We start from the raw sequence: 22,829 nt of genomic DNA, 5'->3' as shown, positions 1-22,829 counted from the left end.
TCCGGGTCAGCATTATGGATTTTGAAAAGAAACTGGTGAGAGTTAGGGACTCTGTAGTACCTATCAGGTTTGACTGGTGCAGGAGGCAGGGAATCCGGGTTAAGACAAGCCTCCGAGTAAACATCATCAAGAATGTCCAGGACAGGAGGTATAGCCAGAGGCCTGTGTTGAGGTAACAAAAGAAATTCCCTAAGCCTTTTCTTGGAATCAGAAAAGTCTTGGCCTTCCCAATGGAAGTGTTCCCTCAAGGTGTGCAAGGTCTCCCCAAAAGAAAAATCCTCAGGGGGAGATACAGAAGGAATGGACTGTTCTGCATCAGAATCTTCATAAGGGGAATACGAATGTTCCTCCACATCCGAATGTTCTGAGAAAATGAAGCCCTGTTCAGAAGAGGGAGTGTCTTCCTCCACTCTGGGTCTCTTGTCTGGAGGGGGTTGGGAACCCCTGATATAGGAAATTAATTCCTCAGCCATTTTAAGCATCTGCTTTTTAGGCATGGAGCCTGGGGATGGGCCCTGTGCAACAGGCCTCTTGGGATGCATGGCTGATTTGGACTTAGTGAAGGCCTTAATGGAAAAGGGAAAAGAGGGCCTAAATACACCTTGGGTGGAAGTGGACCTGTCCACATTAGGAGGCTCAACAATCACTGTGGATTCGGTGGTTGTAGTCTGAGCAAGGGCTGAGGTACCAGCGGTCTCGGGTACAGAAGACACCGCCAAGGAAGTGTCGTCGGTAGTCAGGGACTGCATAGGTGTCTCGCTGAGAACCGGACCACGTGTAGCCGGTTTTGGCGTGGTGTCGGTGGAGACCGCGGACCTCGCGTGTCGGTCCTTGTCCTTTCGTTTTTTGGACAAAACGGTAGTCGGAGTATCCGACGACATTTTATAATCAAAGGCTTTACCAAAATAATGTTGGGCGAACTCCGCCCGACGCTTAATAGTGCGTTTATTGAAGGTAGCGCAAAAGCAACAGCCCGAGACGTCGTGGTCTGGGCCTAAACAAGGTATGCAGAGGGAATGGAAATCCTTATGCGGTATTTGCTTCCCACAAGAAATACAATTGTTAACTTTGTCTGACATCGGTCTGAGGCAAGAAAAGTTTCCCCAACGGGGTACTTAGCTTTAATGAAGACTTCGGTTTCCGATTTTGTTGTAAATTCAGGAGCTGGCCGACCGGCACTTGCGAACTGCTTCTGCTTCGGGCACCGCGCGGCAAAAAAGACTGGAGAATATGGCGTCGGCTGTGATTTATATACCCCTGTCACACTGACGTCAGGGAAGAGGGCGACAACAACCGACGCCGGACCAAGACTTTGGAATTCGGCCGACCGAGGGACCGCCTGACGGCAGAGAACCCATATGTGATTACTGCAACTGTATGCACGATGAACATCATGGAATTACTCAATATAGATATGGGGCACGTCCAAACATTGGACTTGTCTCGGTTAGTATTCACCATGGGCAGTCATGCTTATTTATTCTGGTGGACTTCTTTGAAAAGGTCACCAAAGCAATGGATAAAGGTAAAATGGTACATACTTCAAACCTCTACTTGGTCAAAGCTTTTGACACAATTACCCACTCTAGCATACTAAAAAAGTTAAATAAACTGGGAATAAACCTCTTTGTTACCTACCGGATTGCCAACTGGGTGAAAGGCAGGACACAAGAGATCAAAACAGGAAAAGCTACTGTGCCTGGACCTCTCCTGCTTGTTATCTTCCTCTCTGATGTAAATGCAAATACTAAAGGGATTTTACTGACTAAGGTTGCACATGACTGCAAGCTAGGAGCAGTTACTGAATCTCTGAATGACTTAGCCATCCTGCAGGATGTTTTTTCCCAAACAAATAACTGGTGCCAGTATCATGGACCAAATGTAAAAGCCAAAAAAGCATTATTGTATCCTTTGGGAAGTCATCCACCCCATTGAACTACCTCATTGACTAAATGCCCCTGAGAATTAATGCAGTTGTTTGGGATTTGGGAACTGATGTGGACACAGATCTAACCATTGACCAACATGTGTCCACTGTTATAAGAAAGGGATTTCAACTAGATCTGTAGAAATCACTGTTCCCCTTAACTCAGCCCTCATTATGCCAATCACCGAGTATAATGTTCCCTTTGGAATGTATCAAGCAATTGCTGGACACCCACAGATATACCTTACGTGCTACACGGTCTGCCTCAAAGCCCTAAAACTATACTCTGTATCCTACAGACTACAAAGAGATGTGTTTAGCATATAAGGCATCCTCTGACCCAATACAGAAGGACCTACTGAACATCAACAAATCAAATGGCATCAGAAATTATTGGTCCAGGTATCTAAATCTCTTCTGCAACATTAAAAGAATGCTTTGGAGGGATAGGTACATCTAGCAGATGATACCACTGCTCTGGAACAGGTTCCCTGTCCATGTAAAACAAAGCTCATCTCTGTCCATATTCAAGTGCAGCTTGGATCTATGGCTGGGTAATAGAAAATGGACAGAGGCAGCTCCTAAATGCTTTATCCCATGCATGGTTCCCCTCAAATTATCTGTGGTATGATCCCAGTTTTTCTCACTGGGGTAGTGTATATAATTATTAACCATGGGGTGATTAAGGCCAATAGAAAAACAAAACAGGCTATGTTAATTCAAGCAACAAAAGGAAAACTGACTAGGTTTAAAATGACCTGCAAGAGCAGTTACCTAGTACTTCTCTATGAACCTACAGCCCATGTCCCTGGCATAATAGTTGGTCACAGTTGTGTAGATATAAAATCTGTGCCACCATGCTAACATATGTTAACTGATTTGTAGCAATTTGAAAATTGTACATATACTTATCTAGACTGTAAAACAGTGTTGTATCCAAAGCCAAGGGTAATAAATAAAGTCATGCATTATATGACAGTTCCTTTATTTTATTTTTAAACAAAGTTTAAAAGCAGGCTGAATCAACCTTAAACTCTAAAGAGTACTGAAAAAATGTCAGTGGCACATTTGATTAAAGTATAAATTCAAGTGACTCCCACATGCTGATCTAACCAAGGAGAAACTGATAGTAAACTTTCGTACAAAAAAATGACAAGTATATATGTCCCCAGATGTACATAACATGCAGTTTGAACTGCAGAGATTAGAGGTGGAGCTGGAGATGAAATATCCTGAGGCAGCCACTAGGATGAAGCAACTTGAAATGTGAAGTGGAGACAATGGACAGAAAAGAGTTCACTACTGAGAAATGTCAGTTATGCAGAGATGCATAGACAGAGAGAGAGAGAGAGAGAGAGAGAGAGAGAGAGAGAGAAAGAGCAAAAGCATTACAAGGAAATACTCCACATGAATCAAAGGTATGTAGTAGCAAGTCTACCCCAGCCCTGGATGCCTGTGTCAGTAATCATGGGCAACCGCTGCTCTGCACCAATAGTCAATTCCTCCCTGGTTAGATCCAACCACAAACTAATCACCATGGAAATCCACATCTCACCCACACCCCCCGCAAACGTAGCCACCATGAAAAATTTCTCCAAAGCTGACTTTGGACTCCTAAAAACAGAAATGGCTAACTTCACGGCACCCATGCCAATGGAAAATAGATGCATGACTGCCGAATCATGCACCAATGCACTGTACAAACACGTACATAAATGCATGGAACTAGCCATACCCAAAAGAACCAAGACGCTCTCCTCCAAAAAAGGTTCCCTGCCATTAATAAACTCTACAACAGAAGGAAGACACTATTTCAGAAAAAGGTGAAGTCCCAAGACTGGAAAAATTCCCTTATTAGCCTCAACAAAAAGTTGCTATCCCTCATCAACACCTCCAGAGCCAGCTATGAAGGCAGAATTGCAGCAGACACTAAAAACAACCACAAAGCCTTCTTTAGTTATATTTATTTATTTGCAGTTGGTTTACCAGGATAGTCCATTGGGCCAAAGTGAACCCGTTTTCAATGGAGTCCTGGGGAGAAAAGCTCCATAAAAATCAAGGTTACAATATGATGTAGATTATAAGATTACATGAGTTATAAAATAGAGCAGACCAAAGACTATTAACATTACTATATGTCATAGATTGAAAATATACAACAGGAATTAGACCTAGGGAGAAAAGCTCCATAAACAAATCAAGGTTACTATATGGTGTAGATTATAAGCTTACATGTGTTATAAAATAGAGGGACCATAAACTATTAACATCACTATATGTCATAGATTGAAAGTATACTACAGAAATTTAGACAAGGACAAATATTACTAACAGTCTAGGTTAGTGGTGAATGAATAGATAATACAGAATATTATGGGAATAATTAGTACACATATACAGGATAGATAATACATGTGGTAAACTTGCAGAGAGAGGTGTGGGTAAGAATTACATACATTTAGAAATTGATTTACAAGAGTATATGAAAAGGAAGAATGCTATTGAAGGGAAGAGAAGATGAAAGTTTGCAGAGTAAGTTATGTAGGGTGGCAGCAGCAGCATTCCCATTGGGTTATAGATGTGAGTGGAGAGTTTTTTTGAAGCTAGGGGTAGTACAAATGGATGGTGGTAGGGAGTTCCAGAGTCGTGCTAGACTAAAGGATAGGATGTGTTTGCCTGGGGGAAGAGCTGGTTTGTATACTTCTAGAAGATTTTGGTTGTTAGACCTTAGCACTCTGTCAGGTAGGTGCATTTTAAATGCAGAGGAAAGGGAGGGACAGAGTGAGGGGTTGAGAATGAGCTTATGTGCTAGAGTGAGCTGGGTATAGATAAGCTGATTGGGTAGCTCTAGCCATTTTAGTTTGTGAAGAGAGGAACAGTGGTGAGTGGAAGACTTATGGCTAGTGGCGAACTTGGCGATTTTGTTGTAGCAACAAGATAGTTGAGTTTTCAGAGAGGATTGTAGATTAGTTAGGAGTAGGGCACCATAGAGGAGGGAGGGGATGAGAAAAGATGTAGAGAGGGTGAGTTTAGTGGTGGGTGTAAGATAATGATTTTGTCAATAAAGCATGCCTAGTTTTTGATGTTTTATTTTATATTTAGTTGTATGTGTGAGTTAAATTTAAGCTGATTGTCAATTTGGATGCCAAGTAGCTTGGTCTCTGATACCAGTTCCAGGGTTGTGTTGTTTTGACTAGTAATACAAAATGTGTTTTTGTTGAAAGGGGTGACTTTAGAGGGAGTAAATACCATTAATTTGGTTTTAGAAGCATTGAGTGCTAAGTGATTTTTTTCCATCCATTGTTCAGTGGAAGAAAAAGCATCTTGAGTTAGCTTTTGAAGTGTGGGGATAGAAGTGGCTGAGCAAATAATGGTAGAGTTGTCTGCATATTGAATGATATTAGAGAAAGGGATAGAGTTGTGGAAGTCAGTAATAAATATATTAAAGAGAAGGGGACCCAATATGGAACCTTGAGGAACTCCAGTTGGGGTATTAAGGAATGAGGAGGTTGCCTTTTTCCATTTTACTGCTTGATATCTGTTGGATAAGTAGCTAGAGAACCAGTTCAGAGAGGAAGGAGATAGGTTAAGCTTAGAGAGTTTAGATAGAAGAAGGTTGTGAGAGATAGTAACGAAGGCCTTGGAGAGATCCAGAAAAAGGGAAGAAACAGTATGACCTGAGTCTCAGGTTTTGTTTACAGTTTCCAGGAAGGAGAGGAGGGCTGTCATAGTACTGTGGCCTGGTCTGAAACCATGTTGTGTGGGAGTTAGTAGGTGGTTATCAATGAGATATGGTAGGAGTTGTAATTGGATGCACTTTTCAAGGAGTTTAGAGATGGGAGACAGGATAGCGATGAGCCGGAAATTAGGCACGCTGTTGTTGTTGCCTCCTTTATGCAGGGGTGTGATATAGGCTTTTTTCCAAATTAGGGGTACTATGCTTTCTTGGATGGAGCGGTTTATTAAAATACTAATGGGGTAGGCAATTGCTTCTGCAGCTATGCTCAGGAATTGTGGAGGAATATTATCAGGAGCATTTGAACCAGGTTTCAGTTTTAGAAGGAGTTTTTTTATGATAGATGTGGGTATGGGTTTTAAAGAGAAAGGTGGGGAGTGGGAGGTGGGGGTATCTAGGGGTAGGGTTGATGAGGAGGGAGGGAGAGTGGAGTAAGAGGAGGAGGGTGTAGAGTTGGAGGATGGTAGAAAGAGTGCACTAGTGGTTAATGGTGGAGGGTAAGTAGACAAGGGTGGGGGTAAATGGGAAAGAGTAGTAGTGTTAGAGAAGGAAGAGGTTAATTTGGATATAGAGTCAATAAAAAAAACAGTTAAATTGAGTGGCCAAGTCTGTATCGGAAGCATTCGGGTCTGGGGTGGGGGTGTCTGGTTTACTGGGATGTAGGAGAGTGGAGATGCCTTTCCAGAATTTCTGAGGGTTTGTTTTATTGTTGTTTTGGAGTGAGGAGAAGTAGTTTTGTCGGTCAGTGATGATGAGCTTTTTTACTTTATTTCGAAGTGTTTTATATTCATTGTGGATGAGGGGGGTCCTATTTTTTTGGTATTGAGTCCAGAGTTTGTCTCTGTTTCGCATTGTAGCAAGTGTATTTTTGGTAAGCCAAGGGGCAGTTTTGGTCTTTATTCTTTTTGTAGTAGGAAAAAAGCAAACCTGTCTCCTGAAGGGTGCCACCAAAAACACAGTGAAACAAATATCAAGAGTATATATTAGAGGCAAACCACCACGATAAAATCCAAAGTTTTTATTCCACACAAAATATGATGAGCGCTTTCGCGTGTGACAAAACACGCTTCTTCAGATCTACTAAACATATTTCCTTAGCAGCTTTATATATACTAGTGATAAAGCAATTAAACTACTCATCACTGTTAATCACATAACAGAATAAAACAATTTGTCAATTAGTGCATCAATCCAAAAAAATCAATCAGTCAACGGAATAAACCTAGTGAAAAAACCTAGTGAAAACACTAGTACTTCCAAATATAGCAGCATATATACACATTGAAAGAAGCATCTAAAAGATCTAGAAACCATTTATACAAACGCTTTAACAACTGTTTAAAATTATATACATATGTAGAGTATTCATAAATATATATATAAACAAAAACAGTATGAAATACATGGATAAATAAAAGCAAATATGAAAACATACAAAACTTAAAATACTTAAATAAACAAAAGTAAAAACATATATATATATATAACGATATATGCTCAAGGTTTATGCAAATATATCAGTATAGCAATGTAGCATCAATAAAGTCTCAGCAGACTAGATATTATAAGGTAGGGCCCAAAGCTCATCGAAATGAATGCATCTTAAGTGTACCATGATAAATAAGTATATATGTGCATATAAACATAAGCATAACTTAGATATAATCATCTAAGTGGTCTGTATGTAAAGTCAAAAAGCACCAAAGACATTTAAAAATCAAAATCACCAAAAAAGGGGAACAAACACATGGAATATGAGTGTACAGATATTTATATCAAAATGTCAAGATAAAAGTTAAAGCATCTAGACACTCTGTTAGCATCAGTTATTTCTTAATGCTCATCTTCATTTTAGTCTCTCAATAAAAATATATATGTATATAGAAGGGATTATACAGTCCTAAAAACTTTTTTGGTTGAGTATAAGAAATACCATTCATATATAAACATTCTCACTTCTCTATTTAAACCTACGTTTCCTTCAGATGGGATCTAATACTGACATAGGAATTAAGTCCTGGTGGATGCTGTGCCCTCAATTTCAGTATCCATTTCAGTTATCTCCTTTTCTTTCACAAGTGCTTGTTTGTAGTACTTTAAAAGCAAACTTATGGTCATGGTGTTCCATAATATGTTTAGCTAGAGCACTTTTTGGATCCGCTTTTCTAACATCATTCATGTGTTCTTGTATTCTATCTCTCAGGCGTCTTGTGGTCATACCTATATAAAAAACTGGGCATGACTCACAGTTCGCGAGATAAATCACATTCTTATCATCACATGTAGCTAAGAACTTAGGTTCAAATCTATACTGTAACTCTGGATGCACAAATAGTTGCTGCTTAGAAATCCATGGGCACATGCTGCATCTCCCACAAGCATAGGTGCCAAAGGCCATATTGCATGTGGTAATGCTGTTGGTATAGGATTTTTTCTTTTCAGTACATATTATTCTTTTCAGGTTCTTCATATTCCTATAAGTAAAAACTGGGTTAATACCCACTAAATTCCTAATATCTGAATCAACCGTCAGAACATGCCAATTCTTGGTGATAATATCTATAATATACCTATTATCACTTGTAAAACTTGTCTGAAAACATACCCTAGAATTAGTATTAGGAATTACATTGTTATATTTATGAGATTTAAATTTAGAACAACCAATACTAATATTTCCATCTGGTGTCAAAAAGGAATTCTTTATCCCAGCTACCACTACCGCATTAAAACCTCTGTCCAGAAAGAGTCCTTCCAATATATCATACTCCTTCCTCTGTTCTTCTAATTCCCGACAAAGTTTGCTGACCCTCATATATTGTCCTTTTACAATATTCTTGAAGACAAACCTAGGGTGCATTACTGTCATATTGTAGAAGTGTATTTTTATAGCATTCTTTTCTGAACAGAGACGTTGTCAAACCCCCTCGCCCATCCTTTCTAATAGTGATATCTAAAAAGTTAATGCTCACTTGAGAATATTCAATGGAGAACTTAAGAAAATCTGTAGTATTTTCCAGTTCAGATATAAAACTTTTTTAATTCATCTGCAGTACCTTCCCACACCATTAGGATGTCATCCACAAACCTTCTATACAATATGATGTTACGAAAGCTACTATGAGTGAAGACAGATGAAACTTCCCAGCTGTGCATTACTAAATTCGCATATGTATTTGCACAGGGGGTGCCCATGGCAACACCCCATTGCTGAATGTATAGTCGATCACCAAACATCAATACATTATTGTTCAAAACTAAATCCAACAATGTATTCAATAATATCTGTTCATTACAACTATACTCCTGACTACTGTTAAGCAGAGCCCTAATGGCTCCAAGTCCATAGGAGTTAGGAATGGCAGTAAAAAGATTTTTAACATCTAGTGTCACTAATAGGCAGGAATTGGAAACCACCATTTATATGCATTAAGTCCCCTAAAAGCTGATAAGAATCACTCAAAATAGTGGGTACCTTAACCACCAATGGTCTTAACTTCTTTTCAATATAAATGGACATGTGTTCTGTTACCCAGCCTTCTCCTGCTGCTATTGGGCGAAGCGGTGGTGGAAAAATGCCCTTGTGCATTTTAGGAAGGCCTTTAATATAAGGTATTACAGGATGTTCTATCAGTAGGAACGAATAGAGCTCATAGTCTATCTGCCTACACATCATTAGATCATATAGCTCATGGTGCACTTCATAAATCAATCTCTCAACTTTTTTTATATCAATTTTCATATAGGTGTTAGCATCATCTAATAGCAAATCCATGTAATTGACATAATCACCCGTATTCATGAGCACAAGGCCCCCTCCCTTGTCAGCTGGCTTAACAGTTACATCACGATTCCTTACTATTGTATTTATCGAGGCCCATTCATCTTTGCTAATGTTGAAGAAAAAAGTAGAACTATAATTCTTAACATTTGCATAGTAGCTATAGAAGTCTTTTTCACAACATTTAACAAAACATTCTAAATAAGGATGCTTTCTTGGATGGAGCGGTTTATTAAAATACTAATGGGGTAGGCAATTGCTTCTGCAGCTATGCTCAGGAATTGTGGAGGAATATTATCAGGAGCATTTGAACCAGGTTTCAGTTTTAGAAGGAGTTTTTTTATGGTAGATGTGGGTATGGGTTTTAAAAAGAAAGGTGGGGAGTGGGAGGTGGGGGTATCTAGGGGTAGGGTTGATGAGGAGGGAGGGAGAGTGGAGTAAGAGGAGGAGGGTGTAGAGTTGGAGGATGGTAGAAGGGGTGCACTAGTGGTTAATGGTGGAGGGTAAGTAGACAAGGGTGGGGGTAAATGGGAAAGAGTAGTAGTGTTAGAGAAGGAAGAGGTTAATTTGGATATAGAGTCAATAAAAAAACAGTTAAATTGAGTAGCCAAGTCTGTATCGGAAGCATTCGGGTCTGGGTTGGGGGTGTCTGGTTTACTGGGATGTAGGAGAGTGGAGATGCCTTTCCAGAATTTCTGAGGGTTTGTTTTATTGTTGTTTTGGAGTGAGGAGAAGTAGTTTGGTCGGTCAGTGATGATGAGCTTTTTTACTTTATTTCGAAGTGTTTTATATTCATTGTGGATGAGGGGGGTCCTATTTTTTTGGTATTGAGTCCAGAGTTTGTCTCTGTTTTGCATTGTAGCAAGTGTATTTTTGGTAAGCCAAGGGGCAGTTTTGGTCTTTATTCTTTTTGTTCTTAGGGGAGTGTGGTGGTCTAGGAGGTGTAAGAAGGTTGTGCTAAAATGGGCAACTGCATTATCTAGAGGAAGTGTTTTTATGCTGTTCCAATTTATTGCTTTTAGAGAGTTAGAAAAAGCTGTTGGGTCAACGTTTTTGTGGTTATGTGTGGTAATAAAGTTATGAGTACGATGAAGGGGTAAGGGTAGTCGGCGTATAAAGGTGGGTAAGTGGTCACTAAGAGGATCGGGGACAGTACCCCAGTCAGAGTAATAATGAGGGTGAGAGACTAAGATCCAGTCTAGGGTAGTGCCACTGGAGAGGTTTTTTGAGGGGCGTGGTACAGAGTTGATAAGCTGAGAGAAGTTGTAGACTTTAATGTTAAGTGGGTTAGAGGGAGACTGAATGGAGGCCCAATTGATATTCATGTCTCCTAAGATTATTGTTTCATTACTAATGTTGGTGGAGAGCCAGGAGAGAATGTCTTCAAGTGTTGAAATATTGTCACCTGGGGGAATGTAGAGGGAGGCTATACATATATGCTTGTGTTTGTTGATTTGGAGTAATGTTAATAGTAACTCAGCATTTTTAAAGTGGGGAGTGGATTTATTATAGGGAGTAACTGATAGTGAGGATAAGTATAGGAGAGCTACACCGCCCCCTTTTTATGAGCTCTGTCTTTTCTAATGATAGAATATTTGGGTGGGATAATTTCAGCGTCTTTTATGTGAGGTTTTAACCATGTTTCTGAGATGGATAGGATGTCAGGTTTATTGTGTGTGAGCCAGGCATGCAGGTTTGGGATTTTTTTGACTATGCTTTGGGAGTTTAAAGAGGTAAGTAGTATGGACTTGTTCATAGTTGTTGAGGTGAGTGGACCTGGGTTAGGATGGATATCTCCAGATAATAGGGTGGTAATAAAATGTAGGATATAGTTAGAGAGGTTATTTGAAAGTTTAGAGTATACATTAGGCTCCCTTATGATTGTGGAAGATTTGCTAGTTACTAAGGGGGTATAATGTCTATGTGAGGTTAGAAGTTTATATGGAAAAAGTAGATGTTTTTTACGGGATATAGGTGTGGAGAAATTGGGGTGTATGAGTGTTGGAGAGATGAGGTAAGATTGTTAGTTATATGGAAGGATTGTGAGTGGTAGATATTAGTGGGTTGGGTGAGGTGGAGAATAAAGGAAAACTGTAGGAGTAGTAGAAGAGAGATGAGTAAAGGTTTAGAAAGCATTATGAGATGAGGTGATGAGTTGTTAAGTAGATTACTAAAACAATTTGTGAATTATATAGTGATTGTATGTGTTGTGAAGCTGGTAGGTCTTTTATTTTAGAGAATGGAGTGGGGAGTAGAGTAGTGTTTGATATGGTAGTAGTTTAAGGTTGTTTGTTAATAGAGTAATTGAAGGTATTTGGATAGGTGGGGTAAATTAGGTGGGGTAGTTTAAGATTAAAGTGGGTGGGATAAGAGAATGGGTGTGTTGAGGGAATGGAGAATGATTGGGTAATTGGATAAGTGGGTGTGGTTTGTGAGGAATAAAGGTAGATGTGCTGGGGGTGGGTGGGAATTGGGGGTAGGGTAGGGGAGCGGAGTGAGCCCGCGGGGCGAACGGAGCGGGTAGAGCCAAGGAAAGCAAGGGAAGATCGAGAACCTATCAGTGGAGTGAGGTTTGCAGACAGGTAAGTACAGGGAACAAGGATATAGTCGGATAGTGTATATAGAAGGAAAGGGGAATGGAGTAGGGGGAAAGGAGAGGTGGATGGATTAAATGACAGGGGATTATCAGTTAAGGCAAAGAGAGATGAAGACAGCAGAAGACAGGAGAATAACCGAGGCACCACAGTAGTTTGTTAGGATGACAATCAGTAAGGAAAGAAGATATGCAGGTAAGTCTGTGAGTTATACAGTATGGGGAAATGTTATGGTGCTGGGAGAGGTGTATATGTATGGGGAGTAAAGAGTGAATAAAGATGGATAAGCTCAGGGGGAGAGGAAGACTTAGTCAGTCAAGAGAATGTTGGAGAGGGAGTTGGTAGTAAGTGAGAAAGGATAGGTTTACAGGGGCTAATGCAGGGCGCCACCTGGTGGACAGTCTCTGGATTACAGTAACAATGATTTCCTAAAAGTGTGTAAGGCCAGGGAGGGAGAGAGGGGGGAGGATGAGATTACTACAATATAGAGAAGGTATGGATCAAGAGGAACAATTAATTTTCAGTGAAAAAAGCCAGATGAGAGGGGGGGGGGTTGTTTGCTGGCAGACTTAACTAGGAGGCTATCCTCACTGTAAAGAAAAAATATATATATATGCTTTAAGTTTAATACAGATTGTTTATAAGTCGTAGCATGACATACTTCTTAACTGTCTCAAACAGAGTAAGGTCTCTCAAGGAGCTGGAGAGCTAACACGTAGGACAGGTTATGTTTCTTGGGCGTCCAGTTGGATATATTCAGGTCAGCAGGAAGGGAGGTGTAGCAAACAGAAGGTTCTTAACTGTCTCAAACAGAGTAAGGTCTCCCAAGGAGCTGGAGAGCTAACACGTAGGACAGGTTATGTTTCTTGGGCGTCCAGTTGGATATATTCAGGTCAGCAGGTAGGGAGGTGTAGCAAACAGAAGGTTCTTAACTGTCTCAAACAGAGTAAGGTCTCCCAAGGAGCTGGAGAGCTAACACATAGGACAGGTTATGTTTCTTGGGCGTCCAGTTGGATATATTCAGGTCAGCAGGTAGGGAGGTGTAGCAAACAGAAGGTTCTTAACTGTCTCAAACAGAGTAAGGTCTCCCAAGAAGCTGGAGAGCTAACACGTAGGACAGGTTATGTTTCTTGGGCGTCCAGTTGGATATATTCAGGTCAGCAGGTATGGAGGTGTAGCAAACAGAAAGTTCTTAACTGTCTCAAACAGAGTAAGGTCTCCCAAGGAGCTGGAGAGCTAACACGTAGGACAGGTTATGTTTCTTGGGCGTCCAGTTGGATATATTTAGGTCAGCAGGTAGGGAGGTGTAGCAAACAGAAGGTTCTTAACTGTCTCAAACAGAGTAAGGTCTCCTAAGGAGCTGGAGAGCTAACACGTAGGACAGGTTATGTTTCTTGGGCGTCCAGTTGGATATATTCAGGTCAGCAGGTAGGGAGGTGTAGCAAACAGAAGGTTCTTAACTGTCTCAAACAGAGTAAGGTCTCCCAAGGAGCTGGAGAGCTAACACGTAGGACAGGTTATGTTTCTTGGGCATCCAGTTGGATATATTCAGGTCAGCAGGTAGGGAGGTGTAGCAAACAGAAGGTTCTTAACCGTCTCAAACAGAGTAAGGTCTCCCAAGGAGCTGGAGAGCTAACACGTAGGACAGGTTATGTTTCTTGGGCATCCAGTTGGATATAATCAGGTCTGCAGGTAGGGAGGTGTAGCAAACAGAAGGTTCTTAACTGTCTCAAACAGAGTAAGGTCTCCCAAGGAGCTGGAGAGCTAACATGTAGGACAGGTTATGTTTCTTGGGCGTCCAGTTGGATATATTCAGGTCAGCAGGTAGAGAGGTGTAGCAAACAGAAGGTTCTTAACTGTCTCAAACAGAGTAAGGTCTCCCAAGGAGCTGGAGAGCTAACACGTAGGACAGGTTATATTTCTTGGGTGTCCAGTTGGATATATTCAGGTCAGCAGGTAGGGAGGTGTAGCAAACAGAAGGTTCTTAACTGTCTCAAACAGAGTAAGGTCTCCCAAGGAGCTGGAGAGCTAACACGTAGGACAGGTTATGTTTCTTGGGCGTCCAGTTGGATATATTCAGGTCAGCAGGTAGGGAGGTGTAGCAAACAGAATGCATCTTAAAGAACCTGGGATTAAAGAACCTCCATGGCAATACCCAGATTTGCTCTGAGTTACTGCACAATGGTACCTCCTATACTGAGCCAACAGATATCACCAACATACTGGCTGACAGATTCAGTGCCAACCTTACCCCCCCCCCCAAAGGACCAATCTCAATATCGGCCAAGAATACAGCTTCCATGGGACCGACAATATCCCTGGCTGTGCTCTACATGAATTACAAAGTGAACTGGCACCACATCTGTGTGCTCTGTTCACTCACAGCCTCACCACAGGCTTTGTCCCTACCGAATGACACACTGCTACAGTCATCCCTCTCCATAATGGAGGAGTGACTACAGACCCTGGAAATTATTGCCCCATTAGCCTGACTAGTCTGATATGTAAGGCTATGGAGCGTATCATAATGGACCTAATTAACAAGGATATAGGGAATCTCCAAACTCTAGATCCCATGCAATTTGCTTTTGCGAAAGGTAAATCATGCCTGCTCAACCTGGTTGACTTCTTTGAGTCAGTCACCAGAGCGGTGGATGAAGATAGGGCAGTTCATACAGCCTACCTCGATCTGGCCAAGGCCTTTGATACTATTCCTCACTCAGGAATTATTGATAAACTCACCAAACTAGGCATCAACCCCTATATCATTAGGTGGGTTGCAAATTGGCTCACAGATAGAATACACAGTGTGAAAGTAGCTGACTCCAAGTCAGACTGCCGACCAGTCATGAGTGGAGTCCCACAGGGATTGGTCCTGGGTCCTCTCCTGTTTGGCATCTACTTCACAGAAGTCCAGGTCAACACAGAGGGACTCTGGTTGACCAAATTCACAGACGACTGCAAGCTGGGAGCCATTATTAACTCCCTAAGTGATGCAGACATCCCACAGAAAGGCCTCACTGAGACCTGTGACTTCTGTCGAAACCATGGCCTTAAGCTTAATGCAAAAAAAAATGTGTCATCCCCATTGGGAAAAACTCAGTCCCCACTAATTACCACATCAATGGGAGTCCACTGAACACTGAAGGCATTACAAGGGATCTAGGGACACAGGTTGACAGCAACTTCTCCTTCGACCACCACATCGCCACGGTGGTCAGAAAGTCCTTCTATGTGGCACATCTCATTACCAAGGGTTTTGCATCCAGGAAGAAAGAGGTCATAATTTCTCTCTACCCTTCCCTCATTAGACCACTCATAGAGTATATTGTCCCATTTGGCACGTACCTCACTACACATCTGCAACAGCTGGAGAGGTCACAAAAGTACCTCACGAAGAGGATCCTAGGCCTACATGTCCTACATGGACAGACTCAAAAAACTCCAACTATTCTCTGTCTAATATCATCTACTAAGAGGCGATCTCTGCTTGACTTACAAAGCTATGTCTTATCTAACTCTGTTAGAAATGCTACATCTAAAGAAATCCCAATCCCTCTGCACCACATGCTCCAGAGAACTCAACCTCATTACCACATTCAGCAGAACATGCTGGAGGGATAGGTTCATAACCCAGAGATTGCCCATTATCTGGAACAGATTTCCCATATATGTCAAGCAGAGTATCTCACTAGCCCTCTTCAAGAGAAATCTTGATGAGTGGATGGGAATAGAAAGTTCACCCCGGGGATCACTCCAGTGGCTCTACATGACAGAGGCACTGGGAACTAATGATGGGCGAAACAATCCCGGGGCCCATCTATGGGCTAGGCTTGTAAAGGCTCTAAGGCCATTAGCCTAGTACACACCTATGAACTTTTCCTCAGTATGATTTTGATAGCTTCATTTAAGTATTTGAACATGTTTTTTATTAGCATTATATAGACAATGGGCAATGAATAATTATTTTAAACCATCAACTCAATGATAAGACAATGCATGCTATTGCGATGATGAACAACACTGGCTAAGAATTAAGTTACAGTGATGCTGTGGTGAAGATTTGCATTAACTCCTGAATCTTAAAGAAAAGCCAGTTCTTGCAATACATTCCCATGTCTCTGAGGACAGAAAAAAATGCACTTCTATGTCAGACTGTGTTGTAACCGCTGAAATGAATATATTTTAACAGGGCATACTGGAAGAGAAAAGTTTAATCTCTGTTGAAATGAATATATTGTAACAGAGGATACTGGAAGAGAAAAGGTTAGTCTCAGTCCAACTAACTTTGAAAAATAGCCTGAAATTAAATTACCTGGTTTAAGCCATAAAGATTGAATCTTACAGTTCTCATTGCAGCCAGAGACAAAAATGTCTATGAAAATCAGGACTAGGAATCCTACTGTATTGTCCTTAGGGGTGAACTAAGTGCTACCCAGGAATGGTGGAAAGTTTGAAATGGTTTTATAGCTTCCAGATGCTATAACACATATCAGAAAAGCTCTGTGCCTACGGTAACACCTACGTACTAGATTCTGGTTCAGTTTCTAGTAAAGGGAGGTAGTGTGGGAACTACAGTCAGATGACCAGATGTATGTGATGCTATTCTGTAATATAGCACTGATTTGATGTTTAATACTAGATGAGACAGAAGTCTCAGGGCAGTCTGTTTTTAAAACCTGATGAAGAAGGATCACTCACCCCACTTCATCTTGCCTTGCTTTAGTAAGTAACCAGCAAATAGTAATTCTTTAGATCAGTCAGGAAAATATAGTGAGATTAGTTAAATACTGTTTTTCTGTAACTGTGTGAATCTATCCATTTGTGTTATTTTTAATATTTCCTGTAATTGAAACTCTGGTGATTATTGTTAATAGATATTTAGTATTTTCATGTTCTTTTATTTTTTTATTATTAAATATACTGAAACTTTTCACTGTGGCTGGTGTTTTAGAGCATATATTAATCTTTGACCTCCGGGTGCTCCGGTTTCCTCCCACATCCTAAAGACATGCTGTAGGCGGATTGGACACTCTAAATTGGCCCTAGGTGTGAGTGCGTGCATGTGTGTGCCTTCTGTGGAAGGTTGGGCGCCGGGCTGGCAACTCGACACTGTAAAACTTCACTGCCAATCATGAGCGGACAGGTGATCCACTGTGGAGACCCCTAACCGGGAAAAGCCGAAAGAAGAAGAAGATTAATCTTTGAGAGTAGTTAGATTTATTTGGTGACTCTGTGGCTGTTCCTGAAAGCCTTGTTGTATTGGTCAAATACTACCATTTGTATTAGTGTTAATTTCACTCACTATAAATGGGTACCCTTGTAACAGCCTTAAAGTAGCTGGCTGGTGGCTGCGAATCTACCTTATAGTCGGTCCACAGCTGGCAGATCTGTGCCAGTCTTTTCTCAGGTGTGTGTGTGTGTGTGTGTGTGTGTGTGTGTGTGTGTGTGTGTGTGTGTGTGAGAAAATCAAATCTTAAAGTGTGTGGGTGTGTGTGTCAGCTTCTTGGAGCAGGGACACAGAGCACTAGCTTCAGAGAGAGAGTGGTGGAGGACTTGCCTTAAATACTCAGCTGAGGACTCTACAGCTGTGTCAGTGGGGAGTCTTATTTGGGAGCTGGAGAGACAGAGGGAATCCCAGCCCCAGGACTGAGTGTGGTTCCTGTGTGCTTCTAATGGAAATTGTGCTTGGTGCAGACAGCTGCATCTGGAAATACTGTTTGTATCTATTTTTGTTCCAAGTGAACATCCCTCACCGGTGTCAGTAGTGGAGATGGCAGCAAGTGGGAGATTCAGACAGTATGTAAATATGTTTACTTCAAGCAAAGTTAGAGTTAGACAGTGGCAGCAAGCATGAATTAGAGCCACAGATGTCCAAAAGGTACCAGGCTACCCTTGCAAGGGGCCACTTCAAGAAGAGTTAGTGGTAGCAGAAAGGCTGAATCTAAACCATAATTTTCAACAGATAACTAGACTTCCTTTGGAAGGAAAACTGGTGAGGGTCACAGGAGTTCAGGACAATCTCCCACAGTTTCTCCAGTCAGCTTGGTCGCCATTGGCATCCTGGGCAGTGTAGCAACTGTCTCAGTTCACTTACAACCCCCTACTCCTAGTCCATACAAACATAACATGTGAGAGATGCAACTATATTAAGAACCTTGAATCCATGGTCTCTCACATATCAGTCAGTACATAAGACAATTAGCGGGTTGCCTGTATGCACAACTCACCTCCTACTCCACACAAACCCACATCACATATACCTACATATGTGGAGGTCCTCACCAGGAACATACCTAAACACCAGAGACTTTCTAAAACACAAACACAAGTATGCTACAGATAATACTTTCTTTACACATAACAGCTCACACACCACTGTATCACTTGTCAAACCCTTAAGACAAAATCACAAAATCAAACATATTAGTCTTAGGTGATTCCACTGTGAGACACACTGATGTCCCTCTCACCAGGCTGGATAAGGAAAAGGTCACAGTCAGCTGTCTGTCAGGTGCCAGGATATCCAAAAACAAGTGGGTTAACTGCTCTAGTAAACTCCGAAAACCAAAAGAAAGCAGTATTCAGCGCTGGTGTTTGTTTTATGAAGGCGTTCATGGTAGAACTGTTGTTATTTTGTTTTGTTTTTTGATTGGGTCAATAAATTAACTTTTTTATCAAGTGGACTTTGTTCATCGCTGAATACTGCTTTCTTTTGGTTTTAGGTGCCAGGATATGCCATATCACACATGCAGTCAAGTCTCTCAACAACAGTTACTGTTATGACTCCATCATAGTCCATGTTGGTGTGAACGACTTGAGATGTACTCTAGACTATATGAAGAGAGGCACAACTGAGCTCTCAGACTGTGTGTTTCAGGCAGGTATGTCCCTAGTGTTAAGCAGCATTTTACCCATTTTACATAGGATGATGCCTCAATACAAACAGAAAATGACTGATTTCAATAGTTGGCTTAGCTTCTGGTGTCATTCTAAGGGGACCCACTGTCTGTCATCCTGGGATGACATGATCAAAAGACCTCAATGCTTTACCAGAGATGGTCTTCATCTCTCACCCCTTGGATGTGAGCTACTGGCTAGGGCTCTTACCACCTCTATAGTGCCTTTTTTAGGCAGTGTCTCAAGAACAGAATTCCCAACATAAAAACTCCATCTAAAAACAACCTTAAGGTTATGTCTCGACACAAAACTGCACTCACTAGAAGCTGCCCTCACCTTGGAAGATGTAGATATTTGTGTAGTCAGAGAGACCTAGTTTAAGGCTGTGGAGAGCACCCCAACCATACTGGGTTACACCTCCTTCCACACGTTCAGAACTCAAACTGAAGGTGTGAAAACTAAAGGACGCGGTGTATCAATATTCATTAAAGATAAATACACCTCCAGATTGGTTAAACAGTATGACTCCCTGGAGATACTTCAGGTGCAATTAATTGTTAGTAGGACACCTATTCAAGTCACTGCCAGCTACAAGACCCTCTCCATAAATCAGGACACCCACTTTGTCTATTTGGATCGACTTGAGTCTATCAAGACGCATCCAAAAACCATGGTTTTGAGCAGCAACTTTAACTACCCAACCACTGACTGGGTAAAATACTCATGTTCAAACTCATTTGTCCAAAGATCCTTGATTTTGTTAATTCCAATGCCCTGAAGCAGCTGGTTGACACCCCTCACAACTGGTGCCAAATCCTGGATCTGGTGATCACCAATATGGGACACCACTGTAGCACACCCACTGTGAGGTTCTCCCTGGTAAGATCTGACCACAAATCAGTCTCATTTGAAGTAAATATTACACATAACCCCCCAGGAGCAAATAAATTAAAAAACTTCTCCAAATCAGATTTTTAACCTCTTGCATGATGGTATAAATAGCTTCACTGCATCCTCTCCCTCAGATGGAACTGGCAACTATCCCAAGCTCTACACCAATGCTTTATACAAATACCTGTCTAACTACATTGACTCTTCCGTACCTGATAGGACCAAAACAAGCTCCTCAAGGTAGAGCAGACCTGCCTGGTGGACAACTGCCATTAACAGGTTTTACAATAAGAGGAAGACATTTCTGTCTAAGAGTAAGAGAGAGCGACCCCTCCTAAACTGAAAACACTCGATCCTCAGCTTAAACAAGCAAATAAGACTTCTTGTGAAGTCCTCCAAAGCAAACTGTGTGTCCAAATTAGCTTACTTAACAAAGGATAACCACAAGGCATTCTATAGTTATATCTGTAACCTAAAAGGAAAGGCCCAGATTTGTGCAGAACTGGTAGTTAAGGATTCCACATATACTGAGCCCATGGACATAGCTAACCTGTTGGCCAACAGGTTCATTGAAAACTTCACTCCCCTGTCTTCACCACATGTATCCCATGACATCCCTACTACCTGTCCCCTAACTTGTATCTCTAAAGAGCAGGTCATAAATGCCCTCTCTAAGGCCAAAAACACAGCGTCTACAGGACCTGATAACATCCCAGGCTGCGTCCTACATGGCCTCCAACATGAATTAGTAACACCATTGGGAACTCTTTTCAATCACAGTCTAAGCACCTGCTTCATACCAGCTGAATAGAAAACAGCCACCGTTATTCCCTTGCACAAAGGTGGTGTTTCACTGACTCTGGGAACTACAGACATATTAGCCTGGCAGTGTAGCCTTATCTGCAAGGCCATGGAGTGAATCATCATCATCATTGACCTTATCAACAAAGATATAGGTAATCTCCAAACACTTGACCCTACTCAGTTTGGATTTGTAAAAGGGAGATCATGCCTGTTATACCTGGTGGATTTCCTCCAGACAGTCACCAAAGCCCTAGAGGAGAAGAAATATGTGCTTATAGCCTACCTGGACTTAGTGAAGGCATTTGACACCATCCCACACTCAGGCATCATTGACAAACTAACCCAACTAGGTATCAACCCTTATATTGTTAGATGTGTCGCTAACTGGCTCACTGTTAGAACTTATATAGTCAAAATAGGGGACTCCACCTCCAACAGCAGACTTGTAACCAGTGGTGTTCCACAGGGATTAGTCCTGGGACCTCTACTGTTTGGAATCTATTTCTCTGAAGTACAAGCAAAAACTAAAGCTCTGTGGCTGACAAAGTTTGCTGATGACTGCAAACTGGGAGCAGTCATACAATCCCCAAATTATGTCAACATCCTACAAGAGGGTCTTACACAAACAAATGACTTGTGCCAAAGTCAAGGCCTTAAACTTAGTGCAAAGAAAATGCATTAGCACTCCTTTCAGTAAAAGTGATGTTCCTGCTAACTACCACATCAATAGCAACACCTTAAGTATGCCCTTAGTGGTGACAGACCTGGGCACAGAGGTTGACAGCAACCTTACCTTTGACCACATGTCTCCACAGTGGTAAGAAGGGTATTCTATTGCTCATCTCATAAGTAAGGGCATTGTCTCTAAAAAAAAATAAGTTAAAGTTACAACCTCCCTGTACTCTTCCCTCATCAGGCCAATAATTGAGTACAACACCCCTTTTGGTATGTACCTTTCTAAGCACCTGCAGTAATTGGAGAAACCATAAAGGTTCCTCAAGAGGAAAATTCAAGGTCTTCACCATCTATCCTATGGGGATCATCTGAAATCACTGTCCCCTTATTCTGTTTCATACAGACTACTCAGAGGTGATGTCTGCCTTGCATATAAGGCAATCTCTGACCCAGCATTATTGGAAATGCTTCGTATCCCAAAATCAAATGGTACACGGGTAACTCGCTCTAAAGACCTTAACCTTGTATGCGACATTAATAAAACCTGCTGGAGGGACAGACTTGTCTCCCAGAAGTTACCACACCTTTGGAATAGACTCCTACTGCATGTCAAACAGAACACCTCATTGGCTGTCTTCAAAAGCAATCCAGACAATTGGATTGGTGACCGTAAATTCACCAGGGGGGGGGTCCAGCTGTGTCTCTCTTGGACAGTGGCAATAGGTGCTGATCATGGAAATAAGGGTAAGAACTTGGGTAGGCTTGTAAGGACCCTAGGGTTATTAGTCTAGTAACGTCCTATGATCCTACCTCTTGGAACTTGAGGGAGGTAACCAACAAGGTTCCTAACTCTCAAGGGTGGGGGCCATATACTGAGACCAAGGGACTTGTTGCACAGAGAATGGATTCCTGCAAGTGTAGTGATGGGGCCCTTAGATTTAATTCAGGATGAATAGTGAATGTGATTCCAACAAAATGCGTGTTGTGGTGCATGCCCTTATTTTTAGGACTAGGTTTAGACAGCTCATAGGGTTGGAACAGAAGCATCCAGAACATGCACAACAGCAGGAAAAATTATGGAATTACCAGACAGCTATAGCCTGAAAAATATACTGTTGTCAGAAGGTGATCGTGCTTATATTATTGTTTACCATCAGGATCTAGGCATACAACATCAGGGGGATATATTTCCATAAGAATAAAATATCTGATTAAGGTGAGAGATAAAAAAATATAAGAAATGGAAGAGAGGTCGAACTACAACTTTGAAAACTGAAATAAACAAGCTGGACAAACAGATTAAGCATAGTGTGAGACAAGATCAAGAAAAATTTGAAGAAAATGTATATAAAGATATTGAGCATAATAGGAAACCTTTTTATAGTTACATAAGCTGTGGAAGGAGTAAAAACACACAAATTGATAAACTGTGTGCAGATTCTAAAATTTATTCTCAGATTATAGATATATTTATAAAATCTTATGCAAAACAGTTTGGCTCCACAAAAGGGGTGATAATTT

At 41.3% G+C, this 22,829-nt stretch overlaps 1 protein-coding gene across 2 annotated transcripts in view; it reads right to left on the bottom strand.

Moving 5' to 3' along the window:
• TPK1 (thiamin pyrophosphokinase 1) overlaps window positions 1–22,829 on the bottom strand; it is a 1,612,014-nt gene that overhangs the window by 932,565 nt on the left and 656,620 nt on the right. The window lies entirely within an intron of this gene.

The sequence above is a fragment of the Protopterus annectens genome, chromosome 3.part0, assembly GCF_019279795.1.
Source record: "Protopterus annectens isolate FY-2018-M chromosome 3.part0, PAN1.0, whole genome shotgun sequence".
Taxonomy (NCBI): domain Eukaryota; kingdom Metazoa; phylum Chordata; order Ceratodontiformes; family Protopteridae; genus Protopterus; species Protopterus annectens.
The sequence above is the reverse complement of the archived record's forward strand: the minus strand, read 5'-3'. Positions and strand labels throughout refer to the sequence as shown.